Source organism: Scyliorhinus torazame, chromosome 18, assembly GCF_047496885.1.
Source record: "Scyliorhinus torazame isolate Kashiwa2021f chromosome 18, sScyTor2.1, whole genome shotgun sequence".
Taxonomy (NCBI): domain Eukaryota; kingdom Metazoa; phylum Chordata; class Chondrichthyes; order Carcharhiniformes; family Scyliorhinidae; genus Scyliorhinus; species Scyliorhinus torazame.
The window spans coordinates 145,376,365-145,398,182 of NC_092724.1; the positions used below are offsets into that span (position 1 = coordinate 145,376,365).

General features: G+C 50.2%; 1 long non-coding RNA gene across 1 annotated transcript; it reads left to right on the forward strand.

Annotated features, from left to right (window-relative positions):
• The first annotated feature begins 10,511 nt into the window (after positions 1 to 10,511).
• On the forward strand, positions 10,512 to 21,228 carry LOC140394861 (uncharacterized). Its single transcript, XR_011936048.1, has 2 exons — positions 10,512 to 10,611; positions 20,820 to 21,228. It is a non-coding gene; the product is annotated as an uncharacterized lncRNA (long non-coding RNA).
• The last annotated feature ends 590 nt before the right edge of the window (positions 21,229 to 21,818 follow it).

Sequence of the window (21,818 nt, forward strand, 5' to 3'; positions counted from 1 at the left end):
CCTGGTGCAGGAGAATACCTGTGATTGTTTAAAATGCATCATTGTTGTATTGACGATTTGAAGTGAAATTTACCTCTTTCATCTGAATAATCATTTTGCCTTTTAATTCATGCTTAATTTGCATTGATTCTGATCAAACTTTACAAAAAGTGAAATCCTGTAGTTAATCTTTTCCTTTAGGAATAGTTTGGTAAATTTGGTCATTTCAGCCCCCAGCAGCAACAATCAATTCAGTTGGCAGTTGATGGAATATATCTTGGCTTTGGTCTGCTAGGCCATAGGGAATTGAGGGATGAAAGGGATGAGCAGGGACATCTGAAGCTTGGGATTCTTAATAATATGGATGCTTTCCTCACAATGCTGTTATTGTATTTTGATACTCGATTGGGCTGCATGGTGGTTCTTTTGAATTGTGATACAGCTGTCCGGTTGGGAATGTCGAGCCTTGGCACAGTTGTTTTTTGTTCCTCTTCCAGCACATCGTGGTGCGCGAGGCAGACTTTCATTTGTTTTGATCGCGGGATTTCTCCTGGAACAGGTCGCGAGTCGATCGCCAGAGGCTTTCAGCTTGAGGGGCTGACCAGGTGTCTCTCCTGCTCTTACCACCTGCCATTGCTGTGTTGGAAGGATTTTACAGGCTGATACTCAAACCTTCCTTGGCCATCAAGTCCTGGGGTGGGACTTGAACCAGGAACCTCTGGCTCAGAGGCAGGGGCGCCACAAGCCATCTTCCTCAGCACAGTGGGCTTGGTATTTTCAGAGATGGTGATCCCAAGCTTGCGAATGTTAATGGGACCACATGGTATGTGCTCGATTGTGTTTGGATAGAACTGGGAGAGGTTTATAAATTATTGGAATGTTGATCCGCTGCTTTATTTAGAATTGTTCAACCTCCTCCTGTCTCTATTGTGTTGCTTTTATTTTTAAAAATGCTTAATGGCATGGGAGCTGTCATGATCGCTGCACCTTAGAGTTTCTCTTTTCCTGGGGTGTGATTTTTGGATGTAGTTTGATTGTGTAATACAATTGGTGACTAAAATAGAAATAACCAATTCAAAAATAGAAAAAAACACAAACCCTCCGCTAATAACTGAGACGGAAATTGGTCCAACGGATTAAAGGTTCAACAGACCTAACAAACATAAGAAATCTTATATTTCTGTGGAAAATAATACAATAGGGTGCTTGGAGGATATAGGGAGGGGAGGTAGGAGAAGCAGATCCTTCAACTAAAGCTCCATTGTCCTTTCCTCAATATTATAATAGAGCCTTGGCTTCGTCTGACATTATTAAATTGCTCTGAGAGAACTAGGGCTTTCACTTTTTAAACAAATTTTCCCTCTTCCTCGACACATTTTTTGTTCCCTTCCCCCCCTTTTTTAATTTGAAAAAAAGACATCTTTGCAGACTGTTCTCTCTTACTCTGTCTCCAGGGTGACTGTTCTGTGCCATCTCTGTTGATAGTGTATCCGTGATTATAAGTGGGTCCTGATTGTAGTGGTGGGGAGTCAGGGGGGGGATTAATCTTTTCACCGAGGCAATCTGCGTCATCAAATCAAACCGAATAATTGACTTTGAAGGCGCAGGTATCATAAGGATTGAATTCTGACCATCTATACGTTGAGAGCAGTCTTTAATAAATGCCAGGGCTCACGGCGCCGAGGTCCCAGGTTCGATCCCGGCTTTGGGTCACTGTTCGTGTGGAGTTTGCACATTCTCCCCGTGTTTCCGTGGCTTTCGCCCCCACAACCCAAAGATATGCAGGTTAGGTGGATTGGCCATGCTAAATTGTCCCTTAATTGGAAAAAATGAATTGGGTACTCGAAATGTTTTTTAAAATAAATAAATAAATAAAATGCCAGGGCTTCATAACTTGAGGGGTTAATCTTGCTCTCAGCGTTGACCATTTCCAAAGCTTACATATGAAGCTGTGATTGAGGCCTCAGTGTATTCAGGCCACCTGTTTAATAAGAGTTGTAATTACCTGATCAATCATCAGCCAGTAAAGAAATCTGGAAAGAAGGGTGATTTCTGATAGTACTGTTGACGTCAGAGCCACTTTCCACATTTGATCTCGAGTGTAAATACCATGGCAGATGCAAAAGCCAGCTGCCCTGGCACAGTTTTTTCTCTTAGTTCCAAAGTAACTGTGAACAACAACCAGCCCTTTCCTCCTTGTGCCCTAATGATTCTAGGGATCAATTTAAAAAGATATTCCATTTTTTTTTTTTTTACAAGTACACACACAGAATTTTCTCTCATTGTTTTGACGTAATCACTTCCATTGGGTGCAGTCAACCTGCCAACCGTCCAGGGGAAGAGGCTGGAGGCTGGAACCTTTCTCAGGCTCAGGGCCTCGTGCCAATTCTATCGATTTGAGGAGTCGCTGCATTTTGCAGCTGCTCATTGAATGAGGAATTTTGGAGGCTTCTCCCTGGGGTCCAGTTAGTTTGGGAGGTCCCGTGGAGAGTCACACATTGGGCGGGGTGGGTTTGGAGATCTCTACGAGGCCCCTGGGAGTGTTAACAACTCTCCAAAAATCATTTAAAAATCTCTTTTCCTTTTGGATTTTATGGATTTTCTTCTTGATTTTTGAGCTCTAAGCACGCTCCCTTTAATGTGGGGAATGTATTGCGGCCATTAGCACTTCATGGTTACAGTGCAGTACCACTATCTGAATAGTTTCATGCGATTCCCTTCTGCTTCTAGTGGAATCCTGGGTCCTTCAGACTTTTGTGGGATCTGAGTGTGCTGCTGATCAGAGTATAGTGAAACCATTGTCAGAGTTGTTGACGATTCTTCTTGTTAGGCTGCGTATTGGTGAGGGAAGTATCTCTTCCACACGGCACAGGCAATTGCAGCTAGTGTTAATGGAATCAAGCGCTGATTATTTTACAAAATGGCTGTTTTCCGCCTGTAGAAGAAATTGATAGATTTCCATTTGAGACATTGGTAGACTTTTAATTTACATTCAGCAATATACTTTTAAAGGTTGCTTTCCTGGACTTTCTCTTTTAACTGCTACCAGATGTCTTCAGCACACTGAAACATAGCTAGTAAGCTACAGTATAATATTAGTATGTGCACCAGCACATCTAGTGGTAGAAAGTGTTGTCCTCACATCTATTATTCTATCAAAAACCTAGACAGAGCTGTCAAAGTCAATTTTGTTTCAGGAAAATAGGGTTTGACGTCTTCTGTAATATTTGAAATTCAGGATAATGTGACAATCATTATGTCATTTTCTAATTCTGTTCTGATGTGATAACAGATGTGATTAGATTTTATTTCATCATCTTGGCGTTTAATAACATTCCCGAGAAGTCACAAAATCATCACATTTCTTTACACTCCACAATGCTCTGCTTTCTTCAGTGTATTTACAACATTTTTGGCTACTCAAATCCCATAAGAATTTTGTGAGTGGAAGTTCTGATGTGTGAACAGTGAACTTGAGTCCCCAAAATAACAGGAATTTCTTTTTTAAAAGGCACAATGCATTTATTGCTAAATAAACCAGAACGAGATGCTATTTTAAAATGGAGGTTGGACAATGGACCCAGTCTGGAATCCAATGGTCAGGCAATGGGTTTTGCCCTTGAATTTTGCCAGTATAAACATTTGGGAAATGACAGAACATTTGGGGGCAGCACAGAGGTTAGCACAGTTGCTTCACAGCTCCAGGGTCCCAGGTTCGATTCCCGGCTTGGGTCACTGTCTGTGCAGAGTCTGCACGTTTTCCCCGTGTCTTTTAGTTTTCCTTAGCAACAGTTAGCAGGTGGTTTGGTTTCATGTCACTGTGTGCATCTTGTTTTACATTTGCTTTGTTTCTGTGTTTTGCATGGGTTGATATTAGAAGGTTGTTTGTTTGAGAGATAAATATTGGCTAGGACAGGCATTTTCAAAGTGGGTGGGTCGCGGAGCCATCCATCGCGGCGTTCCCGATCGCGTGAACTCAGGCGCAACGGCTGCAGCAGCCAGCTTTAAAAATGACGGCCGCGACCAGCTTTAAAAATGCACGGGCGCTGTGCATGCGTGCCCGCTCATCAGTGCGCATGCCTGGAGCCCAGAGAAAACCACCGCCTTCTTCTGACGTCAGCGCCCAGGAGAAGATTTTTTAAAAAATTCAATTCAGTCTTCCTGCATCTGTCTTGAATACGCTCAATGGCTGAGCCTGCAAAACTCTCTTTGATAGTGAATTAAAAAGATTCACAATATTTTGAGTTAAGTAATTCCTCCTCATCTATGCCTAAAATCGTCGCATTGTAATTTACAGACTGATTTGTTATGTTGTAGGTGTAACATAAGCGGCTTCCTTGTGGTGCACTTGACAAAGGAACGTTCAGACGTGGAGATAACTTCAACACGTTTATTAAACTATTTACACTTCTATTACTCGGGTTTGACACTACTGCTAATCCTACTCTAGCTACCCAGACTGACTAACCAGTTGCTGTAATCCATGTGGTGGATGTAATATTGAATCAACCCTGTGTCTCTACTCACTGACTGTCTCCACTGGAAAAAGGCAGATCATGTGTGTGGTGTACTTTATATATGGGTTGGTGTAATGCCCCCCTGTGGCCGTGTCACCTCCTTGTGTATCGTGACTGTCTATTGGTCGTGTCCTATCTACTTGATCTATTGGTTGAGTGTGTGTGTGTGATGTTTCTGGTGCTCCATCTAGTGTCTAGCTAGCCTACATGCATTTACATTGATGCACATCACCACACAGACTATATCCCCAGGCTGTAAACCACCCATCTGAGGAAAACTTGCATTCTGCATCTTCTCTGTAGAGTCCTGAGAGTGTAATGCCTGTTTTAATTAGGTAATTTCTTATTTTTTGCTACTCTAGACTATATAATATAAACCCAGGCTCACCTCTCGCATTAAAGATAAGAGAAAACGGTGGGTCGCAAAAGTCGGCCATCGTGGGTCGTGAAGGTCGGCTGGTTGGTAAAAATGGGTCCCGGACAAAAAAGTTGGAACAACACTGGGCTGGGACATAGGTGAACTCTCATGTTTCCCTTCAAACTGGTGCCGGAAGCCAATGCCTCAGTTTGACGTCTCGTTCAAAAGACAGCGCCTGCAACAACGCAGCACTCTCTCAATAGTGCACTGAACTGTCAGCTGGAACTTTGTGCTCAATTGTCTGGAGTGAAACCTGGACCCACAACTTTGACTCCGAGGCAAGAATGCTACCACTCATGTTTGCCCTCTTATCTCAGTTGGTATTTGAAGTGAGCAATATTGACATTAATATGACTGGCTAAGGTTAGCGTGATCTGTAAATGTCATGTTGCTGCTGAGGTGACACATTATAAAGGCAAAGCGGGTTCTAATTTTTAATGGCATTTTATATAATAACAAGAACCTTGTTTTGGAAAAGTGTTTTATTTTAGGCACAGCATTCCTCTTGGTGTGGTTAACAAACTAAATCCCAGCAGTTACTTGTGTTTATTCAGGAACATAAACAAAAATAAGCTGTTGTCAATCTGCCTTGTTAAATGAGACTCTGAAAGGTGATAGTGCTTTACTAATCCCCTTTCACTATTCATTAAGCACACCTATTCTGCTGCTAATCCGAACACGTTGCTGACAGCAGAAACTACCTCAACAAACAAGCGCAGGATTTCTGTCACAGTTTAGCAGAGACAAGCTGGGCATCTGTTTACCAAACTGTCTGCAATCCCTGACGGGTTGATGTTTTAAAACCATGTTGTGCTCAATTTAGCTCGACCTAACGTGGTCTTACGCCAGTATGGTTTAAAGCTCAGCGATGGTAGTGTTGGTGGTGAATCACTTTTAATTTCTGCAGCATTAATTTAGTAAGAAACCTGGGAAGGTTGTTTCTGCTTTAACTTTTTTCGTTTCCGAATAGGGAGCTGCTTAGATTTTTGATCACTTAGACCTGTCATCTTCCAAACAGTGAGAAGGATAAGATTAAGTATATTAGTTACGTTGGTTTTTGGGGTGGTGTGTGAGTGATTGTTCGTATCATCTGGAGGATACATCTTCAGTATAGCGTCGAACACCCACAAATAATAAAACACACTTTGAAGAATAATTTAGTAGGTGGTGTGCAGACAGTGACCAGATTGGGGGTCACGTAGTTCCACCAAGTGACCTTTGGCTCTGCCGGATGTGAATCTATATCGGGTATGATGCGATTCTTTTTATTTTCCCAGTATTCTCACTTCTGGATTGGAAAGTTGTGGTTTTGAGCGACAGCAGAACTTGAACCCATCATTTTGGTTGAAAGTCCTGTACTGAAGGAGTGACGCATTGCAGGAGGGACCATCCTTTTAGTAACATGTTAAACCAAAGCCACATCTGTCTGATCAAATGGTTTAGGTGGATGGTAAAATAGAGTGGGTGCCCATCCTGTAAAATAGGGTGGCTAAAATAAGTTGGATAAAATAGGGTGGGTAAAATTGGGTGGGTTGGGTGCCCAACCTTTAAAATAGGGTGGGTGCCCTGTCCACCTTGTAAAATAGGGTGGGTGCTAACCTGCCCACCCACCACTTTTCCACCCACACCTCAGCCGACCCCCATATCACTGGTGGTGGGTGGATACTGGAATCAACAATCCGCCTGCCATATTTAAATAGATAATCAAGGGTTAATTGGCTTGGTGACAATACACTGATATTACACTGCCCACTTTCAGGAACAGGAAAGGTAGGGGCTGGTTTAGCACACTGGGCTAGATCACTGGCTTTTAAAGCAGACCAAGGCAGGCCAGCAGCACAGTTCAATTCCTGTACCAGCCTCCCCGAACAGGCGCCGGAATGTGGTGACTAGGGGCTTTTCACAGTAACTTCATTGAAACCTACGCGTGACAATAAGCGATTTTCGTTTCATTTCATTTCAGAGGCTGTCCTTTACACTCCCCTCCACCCCCTGGCCCCAAGCCCTCTGTGCCCATAATAATAATCTTTATTAGTGTAACAAGTTGGCTTATATTAACACTGCAGTGAAGTTACTGTGAAAATTCCTTCGGCGCCACACTCCGGCACCTGTTCTCGTACACTGAGGGAGAATTCAGAATGTCCAATTCATCTAACAAGCACGTCTTTCGGGACTTGTGGAAGGAAACCGGAGCACCTGGAGGAAACCCCCGCAGACACGGGGAGAACGTGCAGACTCCGCACAGTCAGTGACCCAAACTGGGAATCGAACCTGGGACCCTGGCACTGTAAAGCAATGGTGCTAACCACAGTGCTACCGTGCCGCCCAGCCCTGGTCTTAACTGTTTCCGGGCATCCATGGGCCGCCTACCTCAACCTCTTGCAGTCCCAGCAGTGCCCACTAATGCTCTGATGGCGCTGCTAACACTGATTAGACTGACACAGCACCCGAGGAAAGGACTTCCCGCATGTTGTGGAGTGCAATCAGTGGCTTCAGAGGTGAGTTAATGGTGGGAGCAATGGTTTTGGACTTGTGAGATAAGGTTGGTTGAATTGTGGTTTTTGCAGGATGTGATGTTCATAGAAATTACAGTGCAGAAGGAGGCCATTCGGCCCATCGAGTCTGCACCAGCTCTTGGAAAGAGCACCCTACCCAAGGTCAACACCTCCACCCTGTCCCCATAACCCAGTAACCACACCCAGCACTTAGGGCAATTTTGGACACTAAGGGCAATTTATCATGGCCAATCCACCTAACCTGCACATCTTTGGACTGTGGGAGGAAACCGGAGCACCCGGAGGAAACCCACGCACACACAGGGAGGATGTGCAGACTCCGCACAGACAGTGACCCAAGCCGGAATCGAACCTGGGACCCTGGAGCTGTGAAACAATTGTGCTATCCACAATGCTACCGTGCTGCCCTGTTGTATAGTGTTCTGACCACAGAGATGATTCTGAAGTGGTTGCTGTCCATCAACCAAAGCATCAAGTGAAGCAATTTGAACTGATTTTTTTGGATTGGGAGTTTGAAGAAGACCAGGTCAGAGGATGGGAGAAAGGAGGGTAGTTTGAGCAGGGGTTGGTGGAGGGGAGTGGGGGTACGTGGTAGGATCAGAGGTTGGATCGAGGAGAGTGGAGGCTCCCTGCCTGCTTTCTTTAAATGAATGTGCTAGCTCCACATTGATTCAATATATTTGAAAAATCTTGCTGGCTTTGTGGTTTCACCACATGGGCCCAACAGGGATCCGACTGCCATAGGAAAACCCCATCTGGAAAGAGGGTCTGAAAGATGCATTCTGCCCCTTTATTTGCAGAGGCAGGCAGACTATTATAACAGCCTTTGGACCAACCTCAATCCAGAGGACACCATGATGCCAAGGTTCACTTTTTTGAGAATCCTGTTGTTCTGCTAATAAACCCTTCACTTCATTCACCACTGCCAACTGATGGCACCTTGAACATAGATGCCTGTGAAAGGCCACTCCCGAATGAGGGAAAGGAAAATAAATTGATAACAGTTAATTGACGCAGGTACAGAAAGTTCATTCCACTTAAACTGTGGCTTCTTATTGTTCATTCTTTGAAGAAATAACTAATATACATTGATGTACAACATATTGATGTACATAGTATTCTGCATAGATTTTTTGTCCTCTGTCCATTTGTTTATTTAAATAAATTTAGAATCCCCAATTCATTTTTCCCAATTAAGGAACAGTTTAGCCTGGCCAGTCCACTTATCCTGCACATCTTTGGTTTGTGGGGACAAAATCCACGCAGACACGGGGAGAATGTGCAAACTCCACACGGACGGTGACCCAGAGCCGGGATCGAATCTGGGACCTCGGTGCCGTGAGGCAGCATGTTAACCACTGCGCTTCTGTGCTACCCTCTAGGTACATTTGTTCATCATGATTTAACACGGTTGGATTTCCGGTGGCGGCCATGGAGTGAGGGCCGCGCATTTGGTGGCTCCTGCTCGAGGTGGATTTATTCAACCCTTCCCCACCCGAATTGTGGGGTGTTTGGTGGCAAAAGGTGCATGAGCACTGAGGGAATGTAAAACTCCCCTGGTGAGACTAGTTTATGGCTCATTGGACGAGGAGTGTATCGAGAAGGAGAAAGCAGCTTCAGCAAGAGAGTATTAGTGGTGCGACACAGAGAAGATGATGGAGTGCAGGGGGCAGCGTGCCCACCCTGTGGTCTATAGAGAGGCTGGTAGAATTCCTCCACAGCAAGTTCCAGAAGAAAATGATTTAACATGGTCCCTTTATAAACAGAAATGGTCTTTTCCTTCACTTTGCTATTCCTTAACCATCACACTCTTTTTCTTGTTTTGCGTGTTCTATTTTCTGCCTTTTTTCTGGTGTTCGAACAATTAAATTACTCTTCGACAAATAATTTTGCATTGAGTGAAATGTCTTGGAAATGGGTAGAAATCAGTTTTGTGAGGCTGTACTGCAATTTTCGTCTCTGCAGTGGGATCCATGTTTTTTTTAAAATCCTTTTGACACAAAAATAGCTCAATGAGGATGTTCCCGAAATGAGAAATGCAACATTGGAAAAGTAGTATCAAACTATAACTGGTTTCAGGGGGCAGAGAGCATTCAGATGCATTTCCCGATTGCCTCATGGGTTACGATTGGGTCACAACTAACTTGACTATAAAGCAAACAGACTCCTGCAGGTTAAGATTGTGAGAATTGGACAGCATGCAATGTAATTCAGAGCTGGTGCTGTGGATCTCTGTGATGAGACAGACTTGCACACATTCTTGCGACACCATTTCTAGCACTGATTGCCCAAGAGCAGATGAGGTTCTTTGGTCTGGTTTCAAGTACTGTCTGGCTGACCTATCAATACATGGAGCAATCACCTTAAAACCTAACTTGTCTTGCTTCCGGTGAATTTTGGAAAAGAGAAAAGTGTGTGGTTTTTTTTTAAAGATCATCTCCATTTTAATCAGTAAGGAAATCAAGGTTTATGGGGATAAGGGGGGAAAGTGGAGTTGAGGATTATCATATCAGATCAGTCTTTAAACGGTGGAGCAGACTTGATGGGCCGAATGGCCTACTCCTGCTCCTACATCTTCTGGCCTTATTCATGAGATAAATATGGAATTGACGCTACTGCTTCACTGTATAAGAAAACTCCAAATTATGACCTTGGCAATACCACTTCCAACAGAGATACCGATCATTCACAAATGAACCCAAGACCCTTTTGGCTTGCTTCTAGTGTGGTAATCTGAACACACCCAGACTGGCTCCAGTTGGTCCCCAGTCCACAATCAGGCAGTTAGTAGGGGCTACTAAAATAACCGTGCTTTTCATTAAGTACAATGGGTCTGTGAATAGGCTAATTGTGCACATGATTTCTCCAGTTTGGTAATTTTACCATTAAATTCCTCAGCCTGAGGTGAATGGCCGTGATTCAAAAATGATGGATTAATCTGCATCCTCTTTTCAACCCTTCCATTTCCCATTTATAATTTACAAGCTTGTTAACCATTTGCAGCCAAGCTGTAAAATAAACACCCACACTCCAGATGACCTCAGCTACGCCGACATGCTCAGCAACGTGTTGTTTTCAAGCTTTAAGAATCATGCAGCAAACGTTATTCAGGTCAATCGGCAGCTGAGGGCTCATGTGACAAACGGCTGCATGCAGCAAGACATTTTTGAAAAACAAAAAGGTACTGTGCACGCATTTGCTCATCAGATTCCCCAGATATGTTCTATATTTGAACAACAAAACTCTTAGTCTGATGATCATTTCCTCAGTATTACTCCATTACAGAGCAGGATATGTTTCAGGTGCTTTAGGAATCCACTTGCCGATCCAAGCGGATTCTCTAGCTATGCTTTGCATGCCATGTGGATATTGGACTAGGATCGAATGGAACAATGATTGCTTCTTCTGAAAGGGAGGGAAAACGATTAATTCAGCAGAGGATGGGGGCCTGTTTATAGAACTCCAACGGGGACATGGGGCACTTTCTCTGCTATTCTTCCGTCGCTCTCAGGCAACTTCTGCATGTCCCTTGCGAGATATTTTTACAAGCTGTTTACTGACTGACAGCAGCACTTTTGTTCAGCAATTATGAATCCCTTCTCTGTGTAGTCAGTCAGTTAAATTCCTTCCCTTCTTAAATTGCTCAGTTAGTTATACCCCACTTAAATGGATAATTAGTCGGTTATAACCCTCCTCTAATAATAGTTTAATAATCTTTATTGTCACAAGTAGGCTTGCATTAACACTGCAGTGAAGTTACTGTGAAAACCCCCGAGTCACCACATCCCGGCGCCTGTTCGGTACACCAAGGGAGAATTCAGAATATCCAAGTTACCTAACAGCACATCTTTCGGGACTTGTGGGAGGAAACCGGAGCACCCGGAGGAAACCCACGCAGACACGGGGAGAATGTGCAGACTCCACACAGACAGTGACCTAGCCGGGATTCGAACCTGGGACCCTGGCGCTGTGAAGCCACACTGCTAACCATTGTGCTACCGCGCTGTTTAGCCAGTTAGCAAATGATAAATCTCTCTGTCTAACCAATTATTTTTCCTCGTATAACATGTGATTTGTTCAGTTATAGCTCCTGTCAGACTAGCTACAGCCAGTCAGTTTGAACCTTTTCTTCCCTGGTAACTTGCTGTTGATGTGGTTATAATTTTGCTCTTCTCACTCTAGTCTCGCTCAATAGTTTATCTCATTCAAGCTCCTTCGCACAGTCAGCCAGTCAGTTCAATGGAAACTGCTTAAATTTTGTGTCAAATCAGATCATCTTATACTTAAGGAAAATTCAGCAGTGGAAATGCTGGTCCCTCGCAGTCAAATTTCCACCATTTCAAAGGTTTACAAAATCTGTGGGCGCATTGTTTGAAAAGAGGTAGTGATGACAAATGCTCACACATGTCTTGGATGCCTGAGCAGTGTGAGGAGAGACGCAAATGTGTTTCACAGAATTTGAAGATCTTTATAGTTTTTAATTGCAAATCAGCGTAAAAATGATATTTTGCTTCAGTGCCATTAAAGCATGTGATATTTTGCAATCATTATACGTGCACGTTTAAATAATTAATTCTTACTTTTACTGAGCTGCAAAAGAGACAGACTGAAGATTGATGACATGCTGATTATTGCCACTAATGATCTCATCAGTGTAATTTTTCCAAGAAATTGAACCATTTTAGGAGAGAATGAATATTCCTGAATCAGTTATCTATCTGTGGATCTTAAAATAATTCATTAATTCATGCTTGTTTCCTCAAATTACTTTTGCAGTTTGTGTATTAACATTGGGCGTGATTTAATGGCCACGTCCCGCCCGACTTGGTGATGTGACAAGGCTGTTAAATCTCGTGAGAGATCTCTCGCGAGATCTACAATGCTCGGAACGCCTCGCGAGATCTAACGAGATCTCGTGCGACGTCATGATATGGATCTCGCCCTTGCTGGGAGAGATCCAGATTAACATGGTGAAGTGAACCATTAGGCTCACGGTGCCTGGGTGGCACTGCCAGGATGGCAGGCTGGCAGTGTCAAGGTGCTCGGGTGCCAAGTTGTCCTTGCCAGGAATCGAACATGCCGGTTTCCTGCCCTTAAGATGTGGGATGAGGGAGGGGGCTTAAGTAACCCCTAAGAGGTAAGTTGGGGCATTGGGAGGATCCAGAGGCTGTGATGGGGATTCCAAATGGGGGGGTGGGCGGAGTCGAAAGAATGAGGCGCCATTTAAAAATGGCTCCCCGATCTCTTCCTGCACCAACGAGTGTGCGCAAAACGGGACTCTGTTTTTTGTATGTTAAATTGCTCCCATTATCTTTGCTGTTACCTCAAAGATAACAGCAAACGGTAATGAAGTGTCTATGGTTTACTAGACTTCCAAAAGGTATTTTAGAAAGTGTCACAACTTGTCAGCAAAGCTCAAGCCCAGACAATGAAAGGGATAGTGGTGATGTGGATACAAGGTTGACTGAGTGACTGGAAACAGAGTTGTGGGGTGGAATTCTCCAATAATGGGGCTATGTCCCCAGTCCAGCGTCAAAATGCTGGGGCGAAATTCTCCGTTATCGGCGGAAACTCCGCCGATCGGCGCAAAAAACGGCGCAAATCCCACTTGCGTCACGTCATAAAAATGGGCCGATAGTCTGCGGCCCGAAATGGGCTAGCAGCGACGTAACGGGGTCCGCGCTTGCGCAGTGGTTCACGGCGTGCAGCGTCATACGCGCTGCACGGCGTGACGGCTCATAAGGCCGCGCAGCTCCCCCCCACCCGACCGGAACAGCCGACCGCAACACCCGACTTGATGGCTGGCCGTCGCTCAGCCCCGAGGTTCGAGTCACGCGATGTGGAGGCGCTCCTGGATGCGGTGGAGCAGAGGAGGGACGCCCTGTATCCCGGGCACGGCCGCAGAGTTGCCCCACGCCACAGCCGGCGTCTGTGGAGGGAGGTGGCAGAGGCCGTCACCGCTGTGGCCCTAACACCACGGACAGGCACCCAGTGCCACAAGAAGGTGAACGACCTCGTCAGAGCAGGCAGGGTGAGCGTCCCCCATATCCCCCATATCCCCTCTCCCCCAAATCCCCCCCTCCCCCATATTCCCCCCTCCCCCATATCCCCCCTCCCCCATATCCCCCATATCCCCCTCCCCCATATCCCCCCTCCCCCATATCCCCCATATCCCCCCTCCCCCATATTCCCCCCTCCCCATATCCCCCATATCCCCCCTCCCCCATATCCCCCATATCCCCCCTCCCCCATATCCCCCCCTCCCCCATATCCCCCATATCCCCAAGTGAATCCAGCCCTAACCTTAACCTCTGCAATGCACGCGCAACCGATGGCGTGCATTCATATACCTGCCTAACACTGTTGCCTTTTACCCCTGCCACCACCCCCCCCCCCCCCCCCCAGGAGAAGCGCGCACACAACAATAGGGAGCATGTGAGGACTGGAGGAGGGCCCGCTGATGAGAGGCCACTGACCGTACACGAGGAAAGGGCCCTGGAACTGGCTGGCGGACCTGAGGACCGGGAGGTTGCTGATGCAGAGGTCGGGGCCCCACGAGCAAGTGAGCCACCAACAGCCCGTCCCCATATCCCCCCTCCCCTATATCCCCCTCTCCCGTATCACCTGATCACTGCCTGATGTCTAACCATGCATGCTTCATTGTGTATCGCAGGACCAAACGTCCAGGCACCCATCCCCGCAGATGCAGACCGCCCGCAGGATGCCCCTCGGAGACCACGGGAGACGGAGAGACCCGGACCCTCCAGCATGCGACGCCCGCAGGATGCCCCTCGGAGACCACGGGAGACGGAGAGACCTGGAGCAACAGGGAGACGACACCCCCGTCACGTGCGGGAGCGACCACCCAGCGATGAGGGGGGCAGCCACAGGCCCCCGTCACATCCGAGCCAGGACACCACTACCCAGGACACCACTATCCAGGACACCCCTACCCGGGACACCACTACCCAGGACACCCCTACCCGGGACACCACTACCCGGGACAGCACTACCCGGGACAGCACTACCCGGGACAGCACTACCCGGGACAGCACTACCCAGGACACCCCTAACCGGGAAGACGAAATACCGGACAGTGACTCAGAGTGGATGGGTGGAGACGAACCCCCACCCCAAAGTGCCATGGACTCAGAGTGGGACGAAGAGCACGACACAACGCCACTGCTGTCACCAACACCCTCCACCATCGCAGAAACACTCACCACGGTTGGGCACTTTAGTGATGAGGCGTCTGGTACACTCACTGGTGCGCACAACACAGCCGTCCCGGTACAGCAGGTGGAGGTAGGAGCAGCAGAGGGACCGGGCGGTCGGAGGGCAGCCCAGGCCAAGCGAACATCTGCCGCCCAGATGGATCCCGGGTTCCTGCAGTTACCACACCCACACATAGATCCGATGCAACCACCGACACGGAGACGAGCGAATAGGGTGACGGGTGGCTTGCGGCGGCTGCGGTCGCAGGTGGAGGAGTCCACCCGCGTCCAGGAGCTGGGAGTGGTCCCGGTCATGCGTGCCACCCAGGCTGACACCGCACGGGTGGCGTCCGCGGTGGAGGCAATGGGTGCGACGGTGTCAGACATGGGGAACGGTTTGCGAGGCCTAGGGCCTTCCGTGCAGGCGGCGTCTGTGGCCCAGGAAATGGCTGCCCTCTCACAGGAGGCCATGAGCCAGTGCCAGCGCCAGATGGCAGAGGCGCTCAACGCCATAGCCCAGTCTCAGCACGCCATAGCCCAGTCTCAGCAGGCCATGGCCCAGTCTCAGCAGGCCATGGCCCAGTCTCAGCAGGCCATAGCCCAGTCTCTGCAGGCCATGGCCCAGTCTCTGCAGGCCATGGCCCAGTCTCAGCAGGCCATCGCTGAGGGCATCGGCGCCAGTGGCCATGTGCGAGCTGGCGTCGCACTGTTGCAGACAGAGTTCGACAACCCCCTGGGCTCCATGGCTGCAAACCTGCAGACCCCTGTCGATACCAGCACGGGCCTCCAGGACTGGCAGCGCCAGATGTCGGGGGCGCGTCGGATGGCCAGTCCGTTCGCATCCCCCACCCATGTAGAGGCCTGGGGGCCATCGGGCACCCCGAGGGAGGAGGAGGTGGTGTGGTCCGTCCCGGCTCCCTCTGTAGGGGAGGTCCCGGTACACCGCGACACCTCGGACTCCCCCCCTTCCGTCCCAGGTGCATCGGGTGGGCAACGGGCAGGACAGGCTGGCAGCTCGCCATCCCAGTCGCCCGGGCCGCAGCCTGGCCCATCTAGGCCAGGACGCCCCAGGAAACGGCCGCCAAAGGGATCCAGTGTCAGAGGGCAGGAATCACAGGAGTCCACCTCCAGTTCTGCTGTACCGTCTGGGGAACCACGTAGACGTAGTCAAAGGGCCCGTAAGGCCAAACAATTAGACACTGAGTAAGTTGGCACGGGTGCAGGGCACAGATGAGTTTTAGGGGCTAGGGCACGTGCATGAACTCCTTTGGTTATTAAAGTCAATGTTACACCTACCGAAGCTGCCTTTGTGCTCTGTCCAAAGTGTGCGGGGGTGTCATGTACGTTGAGCGCAAGTGTGTGTGTGAGGGGTGGTCTTACCTCAGCCCCAGGTGAGTCTGCCCCCTTCCCCCTGGGCCGCCATCAACATCCCCCGGGCAGAGGACGGGACCGTGCGCTGCAGTGTCACAGCCGCATGCAGGGATGGTCCGGGTGGATGGTGGTACTGTGGCCATGGGTCAGACATAGTCCAACGATGTAGAGCCAGGAGCTCATCGGAGGCGGGTTGTCATCATTCTCCATGGCCTGCGATAGACACGCGTCCACCTGCAACTGGGTGAGCCCGGCCCGTTGTGCCGCCGGTGGATCGGCAATTGGGAGTGGGGGGGTGGTGTGCATGCGGGTGGGGTGTGTGGGGTTGGGGAGGGGGGTGAGGGTGCTGGGTGGGTGGATGGGTGGGGGGTGTGGGTGGTCGGCTGTTGTCATGGTGTGCGGTCTGTGGCCATACTACCCGATTCCCACGCCCATCTAGTCAGTGAAGCGGGCGTCTATCAGTCTGTCCCGTGCCCGCTGGGCCAGCCGGTAACGGTGGACAGCCACCCGTCTGTGTCTACCCCGTCTGCCCTGACCATTGCCCCCATCCCCCTCATCTGGGAGGACTGGGCCTCTTCCTGCTGCTCCTCCACTCCGCCCTCCTCTGCCTGCGGCACATCGCCCCTCTGCTGGGCTATGTTGTGCAGGACGCAGCACACCACAATGATGCGGCCGACCCTATCTGACCGAAACTGGAGGGCGCCCCCAGAGAGGTCCAGGCACCTGAAACGCATCTTCAGCACGCCAAAGCACCTCTCGATCACTCCCCTTGTCGCTACATGGGCATCATTGTAGCGGTTCTCCGCCTCATTGCGTGGCCTCCGTATAGGCGTCATCAGCCACGATCGCAATGGGTAGCCCCTGTCGCCCAGCAACCAGCCCCTCAGCCGGGGATGGCGTCCCTCGTACATGCCGGGGATGGATGACCGCGACAACACGAATGAGTCGTGTACACTGCCTGGGTGACGGGCGCAGACGTGCAGGATCATCATGCGGTGGTCGCAGACCACCTGTACGTTCATCGAATAGGTCCCCTTCCTATTAGTGAACACGGCCCTGTTATCTGCAGGTGGCCGCACGGCGACGTGCATCCCATCGATCGCGCCCTGGACCATGGGGAACCCGGCAATGGCAGAGAAGCCCACGGCCCGGGCATCTTGGCTGGCCCGGTCCACGGGGAAGCGGATGTAGCGGTGCGCCATGGCATAAAGGGCATCTGTCACTGCCCGGATGCACCGATGCACCGATGTCTGCGATATGCCGGACAGGTCCCCACTCGGTGCCTGGAATGACCCCGTTGCATAAAAGTTCAGGGCCACCGTAACCTTGACGGACACGGGGAGAGGGTGTCCCCCGCCAGTGCCACGCGGTGACAGGTGTGCCAGCAGGTGGCAGATGTTTGCCACGGTTTCCCGGCTCATCCGGAGTCTCCTCCTGCATTCCCGGTCCGTGAGGTCCTGGTATGACTGCCGGGGCCGGTACACACGGTGCGCCCTCGGGTGCCTCCGTTGCCGTGGGGCCGCGACGTCCTCCTCCCCCTCCTCGTCCTGTCGGTCAGGTGTCCCTCCAGCCTGGGCGGCTGCCGCCTGCCCCTCTGCGGCAGCCTGCGCCGCCTCTCTGGCACGCTCCTCCTCCTCCTCCTCCTCCTCCTCCTCATCCAGGGCAACATAGACATGAGCGGCTGCCACCACGGCGGCCAACATCGCTGGATGGTCTGAAAACATGACGGCCTGGAGGGGGGGAGGGGAACGACGACATGTCATCATTGCCCATATCCCCTCCTCCCCCCAGCCAGGTGGCATGGACCGCATGGGTCCAACTGTTGGAGGCTGGCACCTGGCCAGGTGGACCAACTCATTTGCCCTCCCATCACCCACCCCGGCACGGACCCCCCCCCCCCCCCCCCAACCTCCACCCCGGCACGGACCCCCTCCCCAACCTCCACCCCGGCACGGACCCCCTCCCCAACCTCCACCCCATAACGGACCCCCTCCCCAACCCCCAACCTCCACCCCAGCACGGACCCCCTCCCCAACCTCCACCCCGGCACGGACCCCCTCCCCAACCCCCAACCTCCACCCCAGCACGGACCCCCCCCCAACCTCCACCCCGGCACGGACCCCCTCCCCAACCCCCAACCTCCACCCCAGCACGGACCCCCCCCAACCTCCACCCCGGCACGGACCCCCTCCCCAAAGCCCAACCTCCACCCCAGCACGGACCCCCTCCCCAACCTCCACCCCGGCACGGACCCCCTCCCCAACCTCCACCCCGGCACGGACCCCCTCCCCAACCTCCACCCCGGCACGGACCCCCTCCCCAACCTCCACCCCGGCACGGACCCCCTCCCCAACCTCCACCCCGGCACGGACCCCCTCCCCAACCTCCACCCCGGCACGGACCCCCTCCCCAACCCCCAACCTCCACCCCAGCACGGACCCCCCCCCCAACCTCCACCCCGGCACGGACCCCCTCCACAACCCCCAACCTCCACCCCGGCACGGACCCCCTCCCGGCACTCCCCCGGAGCCCAGCCTACTCTAACCACCCCCCCGCCCCACCCCCGCCGCACACACACACAAGCCGAGACACACCTCTCCTCAGGCAATCAGTCTGCGGCCACGCCATTTCCTGCCCAGAGCCAACCCCCCAGGCCGTCACTCACCTCCTCGCTGGTCGGCGTGAGCCTGGAGCACCGGGTCACGCCGATGAAAAGGAGGTTTGATTCACGTCGACGTGAACGGTCATCACGTCGACGGGACTTCGGCCCATCCGGAAGGGAGAATATCGGCAGTCCGAAAATCGGCTGCCTTGCGCAGACCCGTGACATTCTCCGCGGCAGCGGCGCCATTAACGCCCCGCCGACTTTTCTCCCTTCGGAGACTTCGGCGGGGGCGGGGGCGGGATTCACGGCGGCCAACGGCCATTCTCCGACCCGGCGGGGGGTCGGAGAATGACGCCCCTGGTGTTTCACTCTGGATTTTCCTGAAGAATGTCCAGAATGATTCTCCAAACTGCTGGGGGCTAGCAGTGCCCTGGAGTACTCCTCACAGCTCTGGCTGCTGAAATGGGGCCCTGCACTTCCGGTCGGGCGTCCGCGCATACGCACGGCGGCGGCCACCCCATGTGACATGGCGGACTCATACCGCGGACCTGCACCGAAGGCCCCCGGAGATCTCGCGCACCCGCGGATTAGTGGTCCCCGGTCGCTAGCCTGGCCATCCGCGAGGCCCCCCCCCCCCCCCCCCCCGCCGGTGAAATTTTCCCTGCCCCCCACCAGGGCGGTCACGGACTGACTCTGCAGCCGCCATTAGCTGTTCCAGGCAGGCAAAACGTGGTTCGAACTACGCCGTCGGGAACCCGGACAGTATTCGTCGGAGAATCGCCACGGGAGCCTCTGCCAATGGCCCTCATGGACTGCGCATGTGATTCGCGGCGATTCTCCGGGGTCGTGTCGGATTTTGGCGTCAACGCCAATTCTCCGCCCGATTGGCATGGAGGCTCAGAGAATTCCGCCCGTGGTGTTTTCCAGACAGGAGAAAGGTATACTGAGATATTCCATGGGATCTGTCCTCGACCACTGTTTTTATGGATTTATACCAAAGACTTGTATGTACAGGACACAATTTCAACTCTTGCAGATGTCACTAATCTAGGAAGTGTTGATAACTGTGAGGAGGATAGTGATTTAAAAAAAATAAATTTGGAGTACCCAATTATTTTTTTTCCAATTAAGAGGCAATTTAACATGGCCACTCCACTTACCATGCACGTTGTGGGTTGTGGGGGTGAAACCCATGCAGACATGGGGAGAATGTGCAAACATCACATGGACAGTGACCCAGGGCCGGGATTGAACCCGGGTCCTCAGATGAGGAGGATAGTGATGAATTTCATCGGCCAATACGTCCTCTTATTCAACCAGCCTGGCTGTCCTTCTCGTTCTGCCAACCAAAACGTATCACTTCCAACTTCTGTCTTTGATTTCAGGAAAGGCTACATTAGATAAAGGATACAATTCTAAAAGGTGATGCAGGAGCTGTAGGACCTGGAGGTATATGTGCACAAATCGTTGAAGGTGGCAGGGCAGGTTGAGGAAGTGGTTAAAGGGACAAGTTGAACTTACGATGCACTTTCATAAAACACTGCTTCAGCCTCAAATATGGTATTGTGCCCAATTCGAATAATTTCATGTAACCTGCACATCTTTGGACACTAAGGGACAATTTAGCATGGCCAATCCACCTACATCTTTGGATTGTGAGAGGAAACTGGAACACCCGGGCGAAACCCATGCAGACACGGGAAGAATGTGCAAACTCCATACAGACAGTCGCCCAAGGCTGGAATCGAACCCGGGTTTCTGGGTCTGAGGCAGCTGGAAGATGTTTCACCGTAATCTAAGTTGACACATTTTGCAGTAGTGTTGCATTGTTCGAGATGGCTTCCAAACCAAATGCGACATTAAACCAAAGCCTTTTCTGCTTCTGGTGAATACAAACATTCCATCGCAATATTGAAGCAGAGCAGAAATGATCTCCCGTTGTTCTATTCAATATTTATCCATTCATCCCTTGAATACCACCGTTAAAATGCGTTAATTCTCATTCTGTCATTTTTTGTGGGCCCTTATTGTGTGCAAATTGACCGCTGCGTTTTCCCACAAAACAACAGTGAGTATGCTTCAAGCGTAAGTGATTGGCTGTGAAGCTCTTTGGGATGTTCTGAGGATTGTTTTCCACCATCCTCCGCCAATATTTCTCACTGGTTAACTTGAGGCCCCAATGTTTTATTTTCTCCTCAGGTGGAAGATCCCGCTAGTGCTTCTGCCCTTGCCAAGAACTGACAGAACCATTCATGGTGAAACAAAATGCTTCAAGTGACAGTCTTTCACGAGAGTCAGACTGACCGCCAGCAGGAAATAAAAGGTTTGAACGTTCGGTGGTGCTGAACTTTTGGAGAGTCAACGGGATCTGATTTCTCTCAAGAGAAAAATAAAAATATTTCTCCCCTTTCTACGCGGGATTTTCATTTGAAGCAATTTGAATAGCCACATCCTAGATGTTGGATGATTTGTTTTGTTTATGAATTTTGTATCTTTTTTTGGAAAATCTGTTTCTTTTAGAACCTCAGGCAGTACTTCACTACTGAGGGAGCAGCGCTCTGTATGTGGTTTCAGCATTTTGATGTCAATTAAAAGAGTCAAGAGTTAAGAGGGTTTTCTTTCCAGCTAAACGGTGACAGATTTGAGTCTCAAGTAAAACTGTCACTTGAAACACTTTGTCTAACTTATGAATGTTCTGTCAGTTCCTGGCAAGGCCAGAAGCACCAAATGAAATGTTCCATCTTTGGAGAAAAGGGGGGGAAATACAAACATCAGTTGCCCTCCTGGGCCTCAGATTGACGAATGCCAGAAATATTGGCGGTGATTGTGGAAAACTGTCCTCAGGATGCACAAAGTTCTTCACAATCAACTAATTTTAGAGCCAACCTGCTATTACGTAGGTAACACATTCGTAAAGTTGCGCACAGAAAGCTCCCACAAATAACAGTGCCCATTAAATGACCATTTGTTCTGTTTTAGATGAGGGATGAATGCTGAGTAAGAGATCGGGGCAATTCTTCGATGCTGGGCAGAATGGGTCCCAAATTAGCATTTCATTAAATACTGCACTGATGTGTCCACCTAAGTTGTAGTAAAGCATCATTTCAGTCCTGGTTTTGTGATCTGTGGACTGGTTTGATACAAAATAGCTGAGCCAAGATCTAATTTTAGGGACATTACTTAAATGATGAAAGACCG